Genomic DNA, 13040 nt, shown 5'->3' with positions numbered 1-13040 from the left:
CTGGTCGTAATGTAATTGTGAATTAAAAACATAAAATGGGAGGGCTGACCCTCCTGTGGCCTGAGGGGCTAAAAGTGTCAGTTAGGCTATTGGCATATACACTTCACCGAAACTATACATACAGTGTCATCCTTCAGGGAATATTTAATAACAAGGTATGCGTTGCAGGCCGTCTGTGCCTCTTGTCCTGCTTAAAAGTTTGCCATATATCACTAGTTTAAACGGTATAGTACATTATTGAAGTCTACTTTCTTTTGTTTTCGTGTTTCTTTATAGAGGATACTGGATAATTAACATGATTTCGACACCTGCGTGTTCATACCTTTAAACTCTGCTTGAAAATGTTTCCTAACATGCATTATTTAATATTTTCTACTTATTTTGGCAGTTACTACTTTTGTAGAGAATGCTATGCATTTAACACTCGATAATCTGAAATCGGCATATTTGGCTCATTATAATGGAACGAGCTAATTTGGTTGCCATGTCCGATACCTTTTATGTTTTGCGTAAAGATTCCTGCGGATTAGATGGTTTTGATAGTAGGTTATACATGTATTTTTAATTGATATTATGTTCAACGTATAAATGCATATTAATGAAAAAAATGATTTCATTAAAATTGGACCAACCAGAAAATAAACCGTCCTGATTAGCATCTCATAAATAAAAAAGGATTCTGTCCTTACCTAATTAAATGCCTAACAAAGGCCACATATATGTATCTGGGCACAAAAAATATAGCGTATCGGTCATGGCGAATAATAAAAATGATATACAAGTATGTGTACCAATACTGTAATGCTTGCCGAGACAGCCACTACATTATAAGATAAGATGTGACATAAAATTGCCTTGACACATGATCATGATAACGCCTGACTTTCGGCTCAACTAATCAAACATTACGTTACAAAAAAGTATCATAGCTGATAGGAAAACTTAAGTCTAAGAATGTTTCCCAAACATGGAACCTGACATCGGAAAATACACCTTTCTAACATCATTTAATAAACTCTCGTAATAACAACATAGACTCTCCTCCAATGATCTATATGTACACCTGTATTGTCTATGGCTTCACCTATTGTTTCATTATGTAATTACTAAAAAGTGAATTTACTGAAATAAGGTCACATTGCAACAAACTGTGAACGTGTTCCAAGATATCTCACATTGATTTACGTCTCAAACTCAACTGGCGACATAAATGTGGCGTTTTGGTTTATAATTGTGTGAGAGCCGCCATTCTTGTTTTGGAAGGTTCATCAATAAGTTATAAAGTAAAGATTAGAAATCGCCTCGGTTACTGAATATCTGTAACTGTTTGCTCTAGTCTAGTTTTCAATTTAGTAACGATTCTCCTTTTCACCTGAATATTGATTTTGAACGTTTCTGTTGAAATGGTAATAGGACTACCGAGAATTCGTTTATGATGTTATCTGGCCTGTAACTTTACACTCTAGAGCCAGACATGACGCACATAGTGCAAGACTATGACTTGGCTAATGATCTATTTATGCACCATTTACCTCATATTTTATTGTTGTTTTCCCTACTTGTAACTGCGTTTAGCATTCTACTTGTCAAAAATACAACTAATAATTTAACAGAATGCAACATTGTTTTAAGGTAACTTCCTTAATTCTGCAAATTTTGAAAACAAATAATCCTCAAACGACATACTGTATTTCAGTGAAATCGTGCTATTGTGATTACAATGATACGCTATTACAGAAATATTCGTAAGAGTTTCTTAAAATTACTTCTCATCAAAGTCGTATGTTGATTGTATTATGAATACATGTGTAGTCATTTTTCAGTTGCGATCAATACAGATATGCAGTTCTCTTAACAAGATCTTATGTTACGAGAAAGGTTATGTACTATTAAAACACCTGTCGGAGAAATCTATGAAATTTTCCAGACAGAGGGATGGTTCCTGGGTAGTTGTTCATTTATGCTTAAGTTTATACGACATTGAATGTGTGTATCTTAAAGATGCCACACCGCTGACGAATGGTATTTTTTCTCTAATCACAAACGGGGGCAAGCAAATTTGCGTTTTTCTTCGTTTACAAAAGTTACTTACTTTTACATCATTACCACCATTGAAAAGTTAAGGCGTCTTTTTTCACTTCAGGATAAAAATAATTAGTAGATTCCCAAAAAAAATCCATTACGCTCTATGGAACGAAGTACTGATTGCGCATGCACCAAAAGCAAAATTAATTATTTTATTTGTATTTCGTGTTAATTAGACACATATACACACGATTAAACATCCGTTATTGTTCGAATGATGAGTATCATTTATGCTCAGTCGGCGGTGGAGCATGCTCCGTCGGCGATGGAACATCTTTCAACTAATAAATTGCTATCAAGTTGATGCTGAACAAAGACTACTGCTTCTGTACATTTGGTATTTTACCTTGAAGTAGCCAAATATAATAACGTCTCCGTTATTGTTCTTGTCGTTGTCATGGAAACATATTGTCAATCTTGTCCCTAACTTTCCCACAATGGCACTTTTGGTACATTCACAAGAACACTTTAAATTTTTAGGATATGACGTTCAAAACATTGTTTGTAATGGTTCTCTACGGGGACATAATTTTGAGGCAGCAACTTTTGATTTGATGCGCTTCCTTGTCCATGTGTATAGACCAAATACAATGCGGTATGATCATTAGAAAACAGAAAATATGCCATCCCCGTGAACGGAGATAAGTCGTGGTTTATCAGAAAACAGAAATTTTGAAATCAAGACAAAACAGTTTCATGTCAAACGATTTTAAAAACAATTTTCAAGCAGCTATACGTATTATATTCTTCACGTCCTTACCCATTTTAGGGGATATACATGTATAATCGCAGGTTTTGCAGTAAATAAGAAATGAACATTTCGCTAATCAAGTAATTAGATTAATCAGTATTTTAATAACTGCACCCAGAACATGCATTTGTTGCCCGATGTTCGAGACACATGTCTTGTTACAGATAATATTTGTTGATAAAACGGTCATCATTAAGAAGCAATTTAACTGGTGTGCGAAATCGCTCAGGGAAGCTGTTCAACATATTTCCTGGTCGATGGCGTTACCTATCAATGTCTATTAACTGTGTATTTAAACAGAACAAAACTGTAGCATCCGAAAGTTGTCACCTTACTGCCCTTGCTTTCCTGATATTTGATGCCAAGGCTTTCATTTACGTAAGTTGATGAAACATTCTATGGTTTCTTTCCTTTTCAAACTCATCCAATTAGATATACGTTATTATGTTAAAAACACACAGTTGATGGTCGGTATCGTGATCTTCTGGGGATATGTTATGTTTTGTATTTAGACGTTTCTATGTATTTCACAGTTTCTCTGTATACCTTAAGAAGGATGTAGCCGAAATGTCATTGACTTTTAACAACTTTATTTTGACGAATTGTTAACGCGATTAAATTAAACAGTCATGCAATTGATAAATAGGTTATCCTGCTGTCTGTTAACGGTTGATTTATGTTTTCCTGCAATGAACAGTGTAAAAAGTATGTTGATTAATAAAATGAACCATATAAGGAGTTTAATAATTGATACCTGTAATTGTTACTTTTTCATGAGACTTTGTTATTATTTAAGCTGTTTTGGTACGAAAACATTAATCCGATAATCTTTAGGTCAATGTCGTTTAGAAATATCACAGTATGCATCATACTTATCATACATGGAGATTCCTACAACATTACGGTAATTCTCAAGTATCAGACATCCTACTCTTCAGTACTATCCTATATAGCCTGCTATTTACGCCACAGGTCTTACTCGGAGAAAACTAAATGTTACATAATTAAAATTCCAGCTGATTTGTCCATTACGTGGCGGGTTATATTTTCATGACCTCACTATTGCGCGATGTAGTAACTGTACACCTGTGACGTTTTAAGCTATAGCTGTGGGGTATGTAAGTGTAAGTATGAAGTACAGCATGGTCGCAGGTTGATTATGTTAAATGTACAATTAAAATTAATATACAGTGATCCGTTTTGAGGAGGTTCGGTTATGGGAAGTCACTCTGTAATTTATTTTCATATTGTCTTTTACACTAGTTCTTACAATAGTCACATTTCCGAATACGATACCACAAGCAAAATAACTCTGAACGCCTTCACTGCCTGTATGGTATGCTTTGCGGATACCTAAAGCAACCTTCAGTGCAGGATTGCGATTCTTCATCTAGACATAGAATAAACAGCTAGATAGATATATGACAGTGACACTGAATTGCACCTAGCTACCGATACTGCTATGAACGATGTACTTTCGTTCGTTGTTAATATCATTTGATTAGTCACAAGCTACCATCAACGGATTAAATGTCTATTTTACTACCAGAACAGCTATGAAATACTTAAATAAAGATATAAGATAATAATGTTCTTTACCAAGCAAATCCGGTTCAATATTACACATGACAAAAAATAACAAAAACACCGATCTGTCGCTTCTTATCCAAATTACAACATACATCTCTTGTGGTTTCCTTCCTGGACAGCTATATTGTTCGCTGATCTTACAAGTCCGTCCATTAATCTGATGGTCGTGAGGTAATTAATCAGGAAAGTCCAGCTTATCACTGGACGCTTGATTACTTTGTACAGAGTACTTATTACAGCTATACTATATGTCGTGTAGAGTGTAGCCGCCACAGGAACAGAGGCTACGTATTCCATCACACCGTGACCACTATGTTTCTTCGCAGAATTTCTTATTTTGGTACATCCAATAAGGTTTCAAATTATTTTGCTATATATTCAAATCACTGATAGTGGCGTGATGTTCGACAAATCTGGTTTCAAATCATTTTGTGATATATTCAAGGCACTGTTATTGGTGTGATGTGTGCGAGTACCCTCCTGAGTGGGGACATTGTACATAATAGTGAAGGCTTCAAGGCCCACAAATTGGCTGCATTCAATAATTACATGTTTTGGGAGAAACTTTTAAACATTCGTGAAATAATATGGCTTCAAATGATGTTGGTATACAAATAATAACAATTTTAAAATCATCCCATTACATGTAAGAAAACATAGTATCATCTGTACAAAATGCACGCGTTTAGGCCTGCATTTCATATCTTTAACTGGAGTCGTTTTGTATTTAATTTTGATGTTTATGTATCGACCGTCATAAAAAATGTCTGAAAGTATTTTTCCAATTACGCAACTCAAACGGATATCACGCGTGGCAATTAGGGTTGCATTCGAATTTAATTTTTTTTTCAATCTAGAGATGTTTCGGAAAATTAAGAATTAATAATGCATTAATACCAATACGACGTAATGAAAGGGAGACAAAGTACAGCTTCCCTGAATAATAAGCGTAGACGTGTTAACGATCTGGTCCTGACTCCGCTTCCATAAATTATGGAAGCGCGGTAATACATATGAAAATATATTTCTCTTTAACATGCATACACACAAGTCTTGTGACTCAAACTAATGACAGAATCTGTTTTCGAAATGAATGCTTCTTCTTAAACTATTCCATTCCCCATTGTTACCATGGGCAACTACCCTAGCGCTACTAAATAGCCCTGGTATACCTTCGCTGTTTTATCAAACCAACCATTATTCTATCAACTCGTACTATGCATTTTATATAATAATTGGATAAAATATTATTTTAATCATGTGTAAACATGAGGAATATTTTTTTCCTTCCATATAGATTCTATTTTATTGCATTCTTCGGCCGACTTATTACCACAAGCTCTCCACCTCTTGGGCCGCGAAAGCCGATCCGCGAGTGGGTAAGAATTCCCGATTTATTACCACAAGCCCTCCACATTTTGGGCTGCGGTAGTCGAGTGGGTAAGAATTCACGGTTTATTACCACAAGCCCTCCACTGGGTCTGCGGTAGTCGAGTTATAACAACAAGCCCTCCATCACTGGGTCTGCGGTAGTCGAGTGGTAAGAATTCCTGATTTATTACCACAAGCCCTCCACTGGGTCTGCGGTAGTCGAGTGGTAAGAATTCCCGACTTATTACAACAAGCCCTCCACCTCTGGGTCTGCGGTAGTCGAGTGGTAAGAATTCCCGACTTATTACCACAAGCCATCCACTGGGTCTGCGATAGTCGAGTGGTAAGAATTCCAGACTTATTACCACATGCCATCCACTGGGTCTGCGGTAGTCGAGTGGTAAGAATTCCCGACTTATTACCACAAGCCCTCCACTGGGTCTGCAGTAGTCGAGTGGTAAGAATTCCCGACTTATTACAACAAGTCCTCCACTGGGTCTGCGGTAGTCGAGTGGTAAGAAATCCCGACTTATTACAACAACCCCTCCACCTCTGGGTGGCAATATTAGATTCCATGTGAGGACTTTGCTAGATACTGACCGCTGGTCGGTAGTTTTTTTCCAGATATATCAGCTTTTATTCATCATCTGAACCTCGCACAACCTAAAATGACCATGTCTGTTAGTACGACATTCAACTAATCAAGCTAAATCAAATCATTTCATGCCTCGACCCTAAGCGAGCTTACAAGCAGGTCATCGAAAGTGATTTTCATAAAACCTGTTTACTTAATACAGGCTGTAAATCTATGATTAAATTGAAATATTCAAGAAAGGTTTTATGTTTGCATTCTTACGTTGATGAAATCACGTGATTTGTAATAAATACTTTATTTGTGAGATGCAGTAGAAGAAAACGTCACAGTTCATTAGAAGATCATCAACAACATCATATATACACGGGTATACTATATACAAATATTATTTTATGTACAAAAACATTAAATAAATATGAATATTTCATCTTCATGAGTCTCCGTAGTTTATCACATTGTGAATTTGATACGAAAATAACAAGTCACATAAGCGTGCCAATGATTAACAACAAATAAGGAATTGCTTTAGAGTATCTCCCAACAGTCAATGAAGTACAAGCCGAGCACGTTACACATATTTAGTATATTTAGTTCACACCAGATCTTTTGATTAGTCCAGCTCCCATCCTGTCCAAATACCGCTTATCCATTTCTATGTCATCGTCATCCATGCGTTTTATCAAACCTGCACCCATTCTGTCCAGATAACGTTTGTCCATTTCACTATTGTCGTTGTCACTGAAACGCTTGATAAGTCCAGAACCCATTGTATCTATCATTCTTTTCTCCTCTTTTGATTCATGGTCAGTAAGACGCTTGATAAGTCCAGAACCCATTGTATCTATCATTCGTTTCTCCTCGTTTGATTCGTGGTTACTAAGACGCTTAATCAGCCCAGATCCCATGGTATCTATAATTCTTTTTTTATCGTCATTTTCGTTGATATTTCCATTGTCCAAATCATCGGATCGTTTAATTAAACCTGCTCCCATTCTATCAAGCATTCTCTTTTTATTTTTGGACCGTTTAATAAGTCCCATGCCAAGAGAGTCAACAGGGCGTTTTATAAGTCCCATACCAAGAGAGTCAACAGGACGCTTTATAAGTCCCATACCTAGAGAGTCAACAGGACGCTTTATAAGTCCCATACCAACAGAGTCAACAGGACGCTTTATAAGTCCCATACCAAGAGAGTCAACAGGACGCTTTATAAGTCCCATACCAACAGAGTCAACAGGACGCTTTATAAGTCCCATACCAACAGAGTCCAATAGAGTCAACAGGACGCTTTATTAGTCCCATGCCAACGTGATCAAGAAGACGTTTCTTGATCAATCCCATTCCTAGATGATCCAACATGCGTTTACTCTGTTGCGTCATTTGGTGATCTTTCTGTTCCATCAGGGACTGTAGAATGAGGAACTCGACGGTGGGTCGGATTTTCTCTATCACATTGTCCTCACGTTTAAATAGCCCATTCCCTAATCTGTCCAAAGCCCGCTTTGTATCTTCGCCATACATCCGCTTTATCAGACCACTTCCAAGTGTATCCATACGGCGTTTGTCGACGTCATTATCATCTACGTCGTTGTAACTGTAAGAACAACAAAACAATTTCAAATTGATGCAAGTAATTATACGTAGTCTGGTAAGTTATTTGTTCTGTTATCTAACTGATCAATGAATTGCTGCTCCACTTACAATGTATCTGAATGGATATGTTGTTTAAAGAACGCGATGTGAAGATTTATCGCTACTATTACATTTATATATTTATAAGGAGAACTGATAACTACATGTAAGTTATTTATTGAGGAACGATAGGTATTACCATGAATTCTGGGCATACGTTTCTTCTGGTATAATATATCAAGTTGAGTGGAGATAATGTTAGATTATTTTGGTGTTATCTAATTGTCAAATTTTGGCAGTGAAAGGGCATTTATGATGACAATTTGTTTTTTTGTGTTGTATTATTTAATGAGAAATAGCATGCTTTATGAAAACAAAATTTGAAAAAAACCATAACGAGATTACAACATTAGTGTTATAACACCAAATCTAGTTATATAATGTAATATAGAGTCTATAAACAGATAATATGATACTGTAACAGGATCCTCTAACACGGAGGAAGCCAACCAAACACATCTCTGTCTATAACGTTATCAAATCTACCGTAACTTGTAAACACCTCTGTTGTCACCAGTCTAGTCCTGTACGGAGACACGAAGCTGGAGAAAGCTATGGCCAAGTATCAAGTCCTAATGTAAACAATGCCTGTCAGACGCTGCACAGTATTATGACAGTGGTTGGCTGTGATTCAATGAAGACTATTCATTTAAGCATTGAGCGTCTTTCAGTTGGCATTCGCTAGCACGCTTCATGGAATTTTTCTCTGTCCAGTTGGCATTCACATTGGCTATGAATGCCAACTGAAAGACGTTCAATGCTTATATTTTCATTTGCTTACAATTTTACGATTAAATCCCAAGGAATTTTGCATCTATAATGAAATATATCGTAATGGATGGAACAGTCATTTGAACAGCCGTCTTCCATGATCGCTGGTACGACAATTGTGACGTCACAATGATAATCACGTCATAATAAGCGCTTGAAGTTTATTGTCTATATGACTGCTAACTGCGTTTGGTAAGGTTACATAGTAAGACTGCAGTGAAAATTTAAATATAAAGGTGTATACCTAAAGTATGTCATAGGGCCATGACTATCAATATCGGGCATTTAATTCGTATAAACAGGATGTTACATAGCAAAAAAACATTAATTTTCATATGTCTACAGGGATGTTTATTGATACAATTATTATGCATATAATGTTTTCAATTGAATTGATATGTATTTAATAATATATGTTTATTATATCATTATTGACAGAATATATCGGTATTGTGTTTTTGCCAATAACGGTTTTTTTTTAAAACCAAAACTATATCAAAATAAATATTATTCAGCACATTACATGGCTGATATGCAGTGATTTAACCCGTGTAATATTTCTGCATATCTCACTGTAGTAATTTAAGAAGAAACCATTTCCACTGGCTGTACCGGACAAGAAATTTGTTGTGACGTGAAGACAAACACAATGACGTGACGTCACGAGTTCGAAGACGACTGCCTCTGCTGAAACTTCGATGGATAATTCTTCGAATTGTAGGCTGTTGTAGTTATGTGGTAATTTCTGTTTTTATATATATATGTGGTTTTATATAAAATTTTATGAAATTCGTTTTGGTGTTTAAAGTTTGATCGCTATAGCTGGCAAACACATAAATTCTCATATGATATGAATACTCATTTAAAATCGTATATATGTATAACATACATGAATGTCTATTACAGACGTTCGATGACTTGGAGTATACTTAATATAGAACCCTGCAATAATTTCCAACAACTTTTTAGAAATATACACAAAGAGGTTAACACGTTGAAGGGCCCACAAGAGAAGCCAACCAATTGAAATGTATTGTTAGTTGTTACGACCTCCAAACGAAATAATAACCTGTTACATACATTAGCATATAGAGGTGGTACGGATCGTCTTGGAATGTTTAGGAAATTCTTTCATACAAATAATTTAGTCCCGCTGTTTATGACAACCCGACGTTACAGATAAAAGAAAGGTATTGATGCAATCTTTGCTATATTTACGCTTGACAATTTACACTAATGCACATCTTTTTTTTCAGTTGGAGGTGCTAAGAGAAACTTCAATTGTTAATCACATTTCTAAATCAGATAACATCACAATCATGTATAATTTCACTCGAATTATCAAGTGAATATTACCATAATAATACAGTTGTCGCACCAGGATTTGAGTCTCACCAAGGCCTTTTTAATATCGCCTGAAAAACTAAATACACACCGGACAATTTATATACCACAATAAAAACAATTACTGGCCTTAGTGCTAACCAATATCACGATGAGAAGACGTCTTTATCACCTGATTACTGTAATCAACTGTCGACATTACGAGATGTCTGACAATAGATTTCAGATTATTTTCCCCTTATTTTTTGCACTTTGGCGAGTTGACATAACATATTACGTAGGTAGATATATGTGGTACCATTTAGCCCACTTTGATTCACATTAGCCTGAGTTTTATACTAATGCAAAAATACTATGCCACCGATGAGGTACTATGCCTTCTTTAGGTTTGCAACATAAGCGTTGTCTGGCAGCATGGATTGCGATATGATTTTACTAATGCGGTAAAAGCTGTCACCACAAAACCCGCCTAAACCGTGAATGGGTGTAGTGTCCCTTTGGGGGGGGGGTTAGTAGATGTTGTAATATATTAATGGTATATCTTCTTTAAAATTGTGGGGCTCTTACTCATTAACAGTGTGACCTTGCTGAGGCATACAACCGAAGATACCGAACAACACACCATACAACCGAAGATGAACAACACACTGGACAAACCAGTCGTCTCACTCCTTTCATACTGAGCACTAAGAAGTAAAAGACCCTTTTTATAGACTGCTGTGTTGGCCAAGGCAAAGTCAACCACGGAATTGTCATGTATTAAGTAGGATGTTTTTAAGAAAGAAATCGTATGAATTGATGTATATTGATTTTGTCTGATACATTTGTATATGCATTGAATATGATATTACATTGCATTTGCATTAACTGTTGTAAATATTCTTTTCTGTTACTTATGCTTTCCAAAAATTACTACTACATTATTTAAATATTGAGGTTAAGTAAGAGATCCTGTCAAAGGAGCTTTGAAAACAAATGCTTTTATAGACTCGTTCGCAGATCATGCGTCGTGATTTGATACAGTGCGTATCATCTAATTTGGCTTATGACTATGTGTGTAGTCTACAGTACGCTTTTGATGCGTCAATCTTCTTTGACTTTGAATGATATGGCAGGACGTTGGCGTGTATTGGTTTTTATCAGTATAGCCTTACTTAACATATTATTTTTTCAATACTTCGACTATAATGTAAAGCATAACGGGAGTTTGATGAGGATGCATTTACCTCAGGTGTATTGAATACAAAGACTCGTAGAGCAGATGGCGGCATTGTGGAGTTTATAGACGTAGCATTACAGTAAATCATAGAGTTAATCAGACTGTCTGATACTATATCCTCCACATATTGGTGATATCATTATATATTATATATTAAACTCGCCCCAATGGAGCCTTATACCACCCCTACAATCCACTTTATAACCTAGAATGCTCTCAGGTTAGTAATCCGATGGCGTATTACGACAGCACAGCCTTAAGCTTGATATATCAACATTTATCATTATATGATCAAGTTTTAGTGTCATCTTAGCCTTGTATACTTTTTGTATTAACCTATACTCAATACGAAATTATCGTAATTTACTACTTTTCATTCATCAGTCTAACCTACATAACGTGACAGCCAGGAAATGAGGCTAAACAAATATAGAATCAAATTGATGTTGTATTTTAGTAAATCTTTAAGGACATGTGACTTAATAGGTACAAAACAATTTACGTAATCAATGATGACTTGTGTAAACTAATTTTACAGCACTTTTATGAATTTGGCGATCAACTTCTTTTTCATGCACCCCGTACTTTTGTTCAAATTAGCGACCGCACCTAAAATATGTTGTTGGATGATATTGGAATTTGCCAGCATAAGACTCCATCCCGCGATAAATATTTCGTAATCCAGTGGAATGTGGCGAACCGATTGGTAAGTACTGTCAAGTGGCGGATGTTAATATGTGGACAAATATAAGGTATCACAGACGTTAGAATGGTCAACTTGACGATGCTAGGTCATGTGTATGTATCACTAATACTTCAAAGGAATTAGGCTCGGTTTTGATTTCTAGAAGCAAATCTACGAAGCTATTAGTACTTTCTTTCAAATGTTTTTAACGTCAGTATTATAACATGATGTCATATATGAAGTTTTTACTAAGATTTGTTTCTAATAACTCAGAAGCTGGAAGCTACTAGTCGCCTTGTTCCTAGCTAACCTCTGTATCACCAGGTCATTGTTTTACCTGTGGTGTGTATTGATGACGATCTAATGATATTGACTATCTGTCCATGACAATGATGTCAGAGTCTACGCCTACGTCACCAGGTAAGGTGCCGGGATCCTACTGAGGTGGGATCAAGGAATGGACATACAACTCTATACCGCTGCACTAGTGGACCACACTCTTACAGTAGAGGTAGAGGGTCAGACGCAGTAGTCGTTCAATGATGCGTTAGTTGATCAGGGTTGGGGTAATTAAAAATGTAATTGTAATTAATTGCAATTCATTACATTTTTTCAAGTAATTGAAAGTAATTTGTAATTAAGAAATATTTCAATTACATGTAATTGTAATTGTAATTAATTACATTATAAAAATGTGTAATTAACAATTACATTTCAATTACTTTTCAATTACATTTATATATTTACTAATGTCTAAATAATTACCAAGATTAATGAATGCATGACATTTATTTGGCTATGTAGAAATTTAAACAGGTAACATATGCGAGACAGTAACCATAGTATACAGTATAGTATAGGTACCTGTAGTTTACCCCTCAAGCAATATACAAGTTTGAAGTTGTGAACACAAAGCCTGTGATTACAACTCACAAAG

At 35.7% G+C, this 13040-nt stretch overlaps 1 pseudogene; it reads right to left on the bottom strand.

Moving 5' to 3' along the window:
* Positions 1-6586: 6586 nt before the first annotated feature.
* The window catches only part of LOC138307904 (feeding circuit activating peptides-like), a 35990-nt pseudogene continuing 29536 nt past the window's right edge, over positions 6587-13040 (bottom strand).

Source organism: Argopecten irradians, chromosome 14 (assembly GCF_041381155.1).
Source record: "Argopecten irradians isolate NY chromosome 14, Ai_NY, whole genome shotgun sequence".
NCBI lineage: Eukaryota > Metazoa > Mollusca > Bivalvia > Pectinida > Pectinidae > Argopecten > Argopecten irradians.
The sequence above is the reverse complement of the archived record's forward strand: the minus strand, read 5'-3'. Positions and strand labels throughout refer to the sequence as shown.